Raw genomic sequence first — 8847 nt, 5'->3', positions numbered from 1 at the left:
ATTCAGTTTGCGAAGAGTGTTTACCCTTAACCTAATCGTGAGTATTCAAAGACATAATGTAGACCATTCTATAAGGCTACTAGCCAGAACTCTTGAAAACAAAAGACAGGTATGGTGGCTCATTCCTGTAATCCCAGGGCTGGGAAGGGTGAAGCAGGAGGATTGCTGTAAACCAAAGTCTACTGTGGGCTACATGGTTAAGTTTCAAGCCAACCTGAACTATAGAATAGGAATCTTTCTCAAAATAGCCACTCCAAATGGGGACAGCATTGTTATAGAGGTAAAGACACTAACTAAAGAGGTGCACTTTAAATGGACTGTATAAAACCTGACTGGAATGGGAGAGCATCAATTAAAGCATAAAAGGCATCTTGCCGGAAACCTGTGATTTGATGAATTTATAGAAGGATGATTATATTGCTCAGATCTGATAATGGTGTTGTGATTATGAAAGAGGTTGACCCTGCTCTGAGGAACAATGTGCTGAAATATTCAGAGATAAAATCGTGTGATCTCCACAAGGTGCTTTTATATAACTGGCATATTATAGATGTAAGATAGACAAACTTTCCAAAACTCTATATGTATATATGCACATATGAGAGAGAGAGAGAAAACAAATGCAGTGAGATGTCAACAAATGAAAAAAATATGCAGGGATTGAATTTTATGATTCTTGACTTTGCTGATCATTAAAAAAAATTAAATCAAAATATATGGATAAGGGGCGTGTACTACACTATCTAAAGAATTTCTGGGAAGGTAAGAAGAGAAAGAAAAGCAGAAAATGAACTGCCAGAGCCACAGGCATAACTTCACAACAAAATATACAAAGTGAGGACTTGAAACTTCAGATGGCAGAGTATATTGCAAAAGTTGGATGCCATTCATTCAGACAGCTAAACGGGATCACCAGCATCAAGTGGGGGGGGGGGGAAGTACTATGACTCCAATATCACCCTGGGAAGAATGCCCTATCAGACCAATATGAGTGCTTCTATTTCCTAGATAAGTCCGTCTCTACAGTGATAAGGATGAGTCACCAGACTGCCATAGCCTGATGACATTATTCTCAATTCAATTTGATGTAATCATCATCAACAATAGCCAGTTATTGAATGATTCTGTGTGCTCATTATGGCAAATACGAAGATGAATAAGACACCTGAGGGGCTTAGAATCCACTTGGAAAGTAAGAAGATACACTGCAAGATAAATAACAATAAAAGGTAGCACATAAACCTGAAGAGGAGTTCAGACAAGTACTGAAGTAGGTCAGAGGAGGAATGGAATATAATGAGATAGTCATGGCAGGCTTCAGGAAAAGAACTAGAGAGAAGAGTCAGTTTGGTGTAAAAGCAAGGAATTGTTTGGAGCTACTATGCAGAGGAAATGTAAGAAGTTAAGCCAAGGCCAGGTGGTGGCTGCACACACCTTCACACCTTTAATCCCAGCACTCGGGAGGCAGAGTAAGGCAGATCTCTGTGAGTTCGAGGCCAGCCTGGTCTACAAGACCTAGTTCCAGGACAGGCACCAAAGCTATACATAGAAATCCTGACTCTAAAAGCCAAAACTCCCCAAAAACAAACAAACAAATGAGAGAGAGAGAGAGAGAGAGAGAGAGAAGCGAAGAGGGAGAAAGAGAGAGAGAGAGAGAGAGAGAGAGAGAGAGAGAGAGAAAAGAAAAAAGAAAGAAGATGAGCTAAGATAACACAAGGTTCTGTAGGTGGAAAGGTGGTAAAGAAGACAGTTTTATCTGGGGGCAGGAATCATGTAGAGGTTGTAGACTGTGGGGTGGGATAACTAGGTGGCCTTAAAAAGCCCTGATGTCAGAGCCAAATCTGAAGAAGTTAGCCCTTAGCTTAAGTGATCTTGCCAAAACTCAGCCTTGTCTCTCCCTCTCCTCCTCTCCTCTCTCCCCCTGTGCTCTCTAGTTCTTTCTCAACCATCAGGTCTTTACTGGCTCCTTCCCATGGCTTCAAGGCACACAGACATTTGCTTTCCCTCCCTTATTTTCATTGTTTTTCTCTATGGTCTTTTAATGTTATTTTTATATTCATGTTTCCAGGTAAATTTTCTTAACATGCAGATATATTTTTAACTTGAATGCTTCTTTTACTTGCTATGTCTCACCCTTTGATCTCGGCTTTCAAATCCCTTTGTGGCATAAGCAGCATTCTTTCCAAGGTTTCTAGAGGCTTTTGCCATCAAATCAATGAGTTTATTCTCAATATTCATTTACATTGACCCTTCTGATATTAAAAGCATAAAGGAGTAAAATCAAAGGCAATCTTTTAAAAAGCCCTTGAAGCCAGGCATGAGGTGATCTGTGCCTAACCTCAGCTATTCAAAGACTAAGGCAGGAGCATCATTGGCGCCCACTTGAGTTCAAGACCAGCCTGGGTAACATAGCAACCATACCAGGAGATTGGAGGGCGCATTTAGGAAAGTAAGAATAGAAAGGAGCTTCCTCTAGCCGATAACAGGTGTCTGCTATAAACATGTGAATAACTAGATGTTTTCTGGCAAGGCCACCCAAAGTTGTTTTTTTTTTTTATTGAAAGAAAAAAAAAAGAAATTCCCGCCTCCTCCCAGGCTCCCATTTCCCTCCCCCTCCTCCCACTCTTCTCCTCCTCCCCCACTCCTCTCCCCCTCCCTCTCCAGTCCGAAGAGCAGTCAGGGTTCCCTGCCCTGTGGAAAGTCCAAGGTCCTCCCCCCTCCATCCAGGTCTAGGAAGGTGAACATCCATACTGGCTAGGCTCCCACAAAGCCAGAACATGAAGTAGGATCAAAACCCAGTGCCATTGTCCTTGGCTTCTCATCAGCCCTCATTGTCCGCCATGTTCAAAGAGTCCGGTTTTATCCCATGCTTTTTCAGTCACAATTCCCAATAACAGTAATAGACAATATACATTTTGAGATGGATCGTCTGAAATACAAAAAAAATATTAATAACTAAAAGCCTCCTGAAAGACATGGAGTTAAAAGCCTTTAATTTAAAAAGAGAAACTGAATTACTAGAAAAAAGAGTCAGGCTTCTGCATCTCCAGCCCATTCCTTATAAAAATGTCTGCAGATGACTGCTGAAAGATATTCTAAATGAACTATTTCATCCTAGTATCAGTGGGTATAATCAGTTTTATAATTATCCATTACACTTCTATGTCCTCTTTTTTAAAAGTATGTGAAACAGTAGCTATAATTGTTAGGAGCTGTGACCCCCCAGATCCTGAATTTCTTGTAAACAACTTGTTTTCCCCTGATCTGAGTGCCTACAGCTGCTCTGAGCACCTTCAGGCGTTCCTGATGGCAGGAGAGTGGTTTCTGGTGCGTTTGGCTGGGGCGTGGCTATCTCTATATAAGCTGCCCCTGAACACAATAAAGGGGGCATTCTTGGGGAATTCAAGGATGACTTGGGTCTCTGTCTGTGAGTCTTTGTGTGTTTCAATCTCCAGCCCCTTGCCCAGTTCACTAACTGTAGGGTAGCGCATAGAACACAGATGGGCATGGTGCGCCGCAATAATAATTTGTGGTTTTATTTAACGGGAGTTGTTTAAGTAAGACTGCAATCAGTACTGGAATATTGGGTGATTTAACTTTTAAAATGCATAAATTTTGATTTATTTATTTCACAAAACATGCAAGTACTTAAAGGGCTTGTGATAGACAGCTTGTTGTAGACAGCTGGAGTATATATGAAATGATATGAATAAAACTGATGTGAAAAACAAAAACAAAAAAATAAACAAAAACTAGATGTTTTCTTCCAGAGAGCAAGAACGAGGCCAATTTGTCTGCTTTCCTTCTCTTTGTTCACCATTATATTGGAAGGGCTGGACAGTGAAACCAGGCAACGGGGAAAGATGGCATAGAGACTGGAAGAAATAAAAAGCATTCCCATTGCCAATGACATAGTTGTGTACATAAAACCCTTACAACACTTTGTGAAACATAGCAGATTTGATGAGTGAAGTTAGCACATTCAGATGTTACAGTATCCGCATATAAATTTTGACATACTACTTATGAATCATTGAAAAATAAAATTTGAATAAAACATTTTTCATTAACATCCAAAACTGTGACATAATTATGGATAATTTTAACAAATGTGTAAAAGACTTTTATACCAGATAGTGCAAAACGCTATCAAAGGGAATTCATGATGTAAATACATAGGCTGGAAGATGCATGGGTGTTGTTGGGACTTGACTTCTTTGCTAGTTGGTCTAGCTCCATTCAACTCATCTCAGGCTCTCCACATAGCATTCTGAAGAACTGGTACTCCAGTTCTAAAAGGTGTGTGACAAGGCACATATGCTAGAATAGTTGGAATAATCTTGAACATTAAAACAATAAGGCAGGAGCACTTAAGCTACCTGATTTCAAAGTACTCTGTGCAGTCTTGTTATCACTGAATATGAGTGAAAGTCAGATGACCCAGAAGAAAAGCCCAGGTGAGATATACTTGCTGTATAAGGCTTCACAGAAGGTTTTTTTTTTTTTTTTTGGTTTTTCGAGACAGGGTTTCTCTGTGGTTTTGGAGCCTGTCCTGGAACTCGCTCTTGTAGACCAGGCTGGTCTTGAACTCAGAGATCTGCCTGCCTCTGCCTCCCAAGTGCTAGGATTAAAGGCGTGCGCCACCACCGCCCGGCTTCACAGAAGTTTAAAATTAGAAGCAAACATTTATTAGCTATATGAAGCGTCTTTCCACATAGTGGCTTAGAATCAGAAATAACATAAATATCCATGAATAAATAAAATGTGCTTTATCTGTATGACACTCTACTCAGCAATGAAACGAAATAGGCAACTGATATTTCTTCAAACAGGAACAAACCTCAAACATCATCTGCTGTGTGAAAGAAGTGACATAAAGAGTTTAATCCATGTGATTCCATGTCTATGAAATTCTAGACTAGTCAAAATAAACAATGATAATAAACATATTGATCACCTAGGGCTAAATACTTTATCCAGAAAGGCACAAGGGGACCACTGAGGATGACAGAAACTGTTTTCATGTTGAGCACAATGATGATTATACTAGTATAAATATTAGGTATAATTCATGAAAGTATACACTTTGAATAGGTGTACTTTAACTATGTTATTATATAATAATAATAATTTTATTTCTAGAAGGAAATGGAATATTAATAATAAGTAATAATAAGCCAAGCATATAATCCAATGGGAATTTCAAAGGGAGAGAATATAAAGAACTAAAGAAAATCTAGAGACTTCAGGAGATTGAGTATGTTACAAATAAGATGTAGTATATTAAAATTCAGATTCAGGAATATTTAGGAATATCAGAATATTTTCAGGGAACATCAAAGCAATCCACATCTGGACATAAGTTTGTAAAATCCAGGATACCAGAGACAAAATGTTAAAAAAAAATTAAAAACCAAGAAGGCAAGTTACCTCCCAGGAAATAGAAATGATGCGGAGAGTAGACTTAGCAACAACTGAAAGCCCATGACAGTGGGAAAACATCATCACCTCCAGAGAGGAGAATAGCTTCAAACTGATCTTTAATGCCATTTGCAAACATTTTCAGATGCCAGATGATAGCTATAATGGCTCATCCATGCTTAAATGTTCTCCAGTGTGTGCACTTAACACTCATACAGTTTTATTGTGTGAAATACACCTTACTAACATGATTTAAAAATTTCTACATTCACATTCGTTGGATTGCTGGATTGCTTTTTGTTTTTCTAACTGAAAATATGGTTGGCTTTTTTTTTTGGATTTTGAAGACAGGGTTAAATATGTTTTTTAAAGTCAATGTTAAATAGTTTTATTTTATATATTTCATTTTCCTCTTAGGATACAGTACTTATGACGTGCAATGTTCTATTTCCTCTGCCTATGCACATGTTTCATGTTCAAGTACTGAAGAGTGTCGCGTAATTTGTAGTAGCAGCTTAACATTATGGCTGCCACAAACTTGGTAAATTTGGTCCCTTCAAATGTTTCCCTGCGGAACAATGCTACATCTCTTCTAGGACTGACTTAATCAATTTCTTTGATGGTAGGTCCTAAAGAAGTTCCACCAGAAAGAGGGACATCATCAGTGAAGCCCCCCAAGTATGGTATGCTGGTAGAGCTTGGTAATGATGGGGTAATAATGGGGTTGCTGACTTTTTCCAGTTCTTTCTGCCAGTGTTCAGCTCTTTCCTTTTCTGCAGTCTGATTCTTATCCAGTATGATTCCATCATACTTGTTTAAATCTTCTGTTTGTCCTCATCATTGATCTTGCCTTGAAGGTTCTCATCTTTAGCTGTTGCTCTCACACCGAATGCATAGGACTCCAGTGAATTCTTGGGTGGTACCTTATCTCTCTGCTTCTCATCTTAGGTTTTGTACTTCTCAGCTTCCTGGACCATGCACTTATTATCTTACTTGCTCAAAGGACCCTTGTCATCAGTGATGATGATCTAGTTCTCCTTTCCTGTGCTTTTATCCACAGCAGAAACATTGGGAGGGCCATTGGCATCCATATCAAAGTGACGTCATTCTGAGGAATGCCATGGGGTACTGGAGATATGCCTATGAGTTCAAACTTTTCAAGCGGTTTGTTATCCTTAGTCATGGCCTTTTTACCTTCAAACACCTGAAGGAACACACCAGTTAGTTGTCAGAGTAGGTGGTAAAGATAAGTGTGTTAGGTAGGAATTACAGTATTGTGTTGGGTGAAGACAGTCATGACTCCCCCAACAACAGCTTCAATACCAAGAAGAAAAGGAGTGACGTCCAAGAGCAGCAAATCCTTAACATTCTCAGACTTGTCTCCAGACAGAACGACCTCTTGGACAGCTGCTTCTTATGCAATAGTTTCATCAGGGTTAATGCTAGTCTTCAGTTCTTTTCCATTGAAGAAGTCTTTCAGAAATTCCTGAATCTTGGGGATCCTGAGAGAACCACCCACCAGGACAACATCATGAATCTGTGACTTGTCTAGTTTGACATCTCAAAAGGGCTATTCTACAGGGTTCAGTGTGCCACAGAACAGGTAACATTCAAGTCTTCAAATTGAGAGCAGGTAATAAAGGTATAGAAGATGATTTCCTCATAAAAGAAAATCAAACTCAGCACTGACCTGGGTGCTGGAGGAGAGGGTACATTTAGCCCATTTACACACATTACAGATGCAGGATTGCTCTCTTGTCCTCACTGATGTCCTTCTCATAATTGGATTTAAGGTCAACAATAAAATGGTAGACCACTAGATTATCAGTCTTCTCTACCCAAGTGGGTATCTCCAGCTGTAGATTTGACCTAAAGAATTCCATCCTCAATGGTGAGGATTGACACATCAAAAGTACCACCTCCCAAATAAATAGATTTGACACAGTCCTTTCACCTCCAACATTCTTTTCTAAGCTATAAGCCAAAGCAGCAGCAGGTTCATTGATAATTAAGTCCATTGAGACCCCCAATAGTTCCTGCATCTTTTGTCACATACTGCTGACAGTCATTGGTAGCATTCTTCCCAAGACAGACTTCTCCAGAAATTTCATTCATCTTTTTTGGAACCATAGTGGATACCTCTTCTGGGGAGAAACTTTTTGTCTCTCCTTTGTTTTCTACTTAGACCTTGGGCCTGCAGGCACATTCATCACCATGTTTCATATCACACTGAACAACAGCATAGTCAAACCTACACCAGACAGATGTTTGGCATCAAAAACTGTCTTGGTGGGCTCCATTGCAGCCTCATTCACAGCATCCCCAATTAATTGTTCTGAGTCAGTAAAAGCAACATATCTTGGTGAGGTTCAGTTGTCCTGTTTGGCAATTCTTTACACATTTCCATGCTGGAAGACATCCATACAGTCATAGGTGACACCCAAATCAATGCCAGCTGCTGGTCTCTTATACATAGCTGCTTACATGTAGGCCCAACTGTGCTGGCAACAAGGCCACCTGAATTCCCCAAAGTTCCCACCACACTCAATGAGCTGAAATTAGACTCTTTTTTCATATAATATATTCTGATTATGGTTTACTTTCCCTGCCTTCCTCCTAGATCCTTCCCACTTCTCCACCTACCCAAAGTTCACCTTCTCTCTCTCTTTCTCTCTCTCTCCCTCCACCTCTCTCTCATTAGAATACAAACAGGCATCTAAATAACAATATTAAATAAAGTAAAAGAAAACAAAAAAGTAAGAATAGGGCAAAGCAAACAAACAGAAAAAACAAAGTAAAAGCACAAGAAATATGCAGATGCTACCAAAACAATATGCACATGATAAATTGAAACACTATTAACAAAAGTTCAGAGACAGAAATGGGGATGCAACCTGAAGGTCTGAAAAGCAAAACAGCCAACCACTGATTCTTACCTCTACCTCAGTCCAAAAATGGTGCTCCTGCCTCCAGGAATCTCAGAACGAGACTGAGACTGAGAGTTGTCTCCTCCTGTTTTATAATCCTCTCTAGTTCTGGGATTAAGGGCATGCACCACTACCGCCTGGTTTCTATAGCAAGCTAGTGTGGCTACTGGGATTAAGGTGTGTGTCATTGCTGCCTGGCCTGTAAGGCTGGCCAGTGTGGCTGTTTACCTTTCTGATCTTCAGGAAAGCTTTATTTATAAAAATACAAAAAAAATGCCACTACAATAAATATTTAGACTTTCCAGTAAAATTTAAATTAAAATAAAATTTCAACCAAGATCTAAACTATGTGCAAGTCCAGGTAATGAGTTTTTACTATTAATAGACCCTCATAAGAACTAACGAATTTGTATTAAAAGAAAATAAAAGAACTTTAACTCAGAGTAAAGGATGAGGGTTATTATCTGAGAACAAAGAATATGGAAAACATGTTAAAAGT

The 8847-nt window shown here is 39.3% G+C and overlaps 1 pseudogene; it reads right to left on the bottom strand.

Annotated features, from left to right (window-relative positions):
- Nucleotides 1-6449: 6449 nt before the first annotated feature.
- On the bottom strand, nucleotides 6450-7895 carry LOC121437525 (annotated as a pseudogene).
- Nucleotides 7896-8847: the final 952 nt, after the last annotated feature.

This window comes from Microtus oregoni, unplaced genomic scaffold, assembly GCF_018167655.1.
Source record: "Microtus oregoni isolate MIOR12 unplaced genomic scaffold, Mior012 000052F_ref0000163, whole genome shotgun sequence".
Taxonomy (NCBI): domain Eukaryota; kingdom Metazoa; phylum Chordata; class Mammalia; order Rodentia; family Cricetidae; genus Microtus; species Microtus oregoni.
This window is presented reverse-complemented; position numbering and strand designations above follow the sequence as displayed.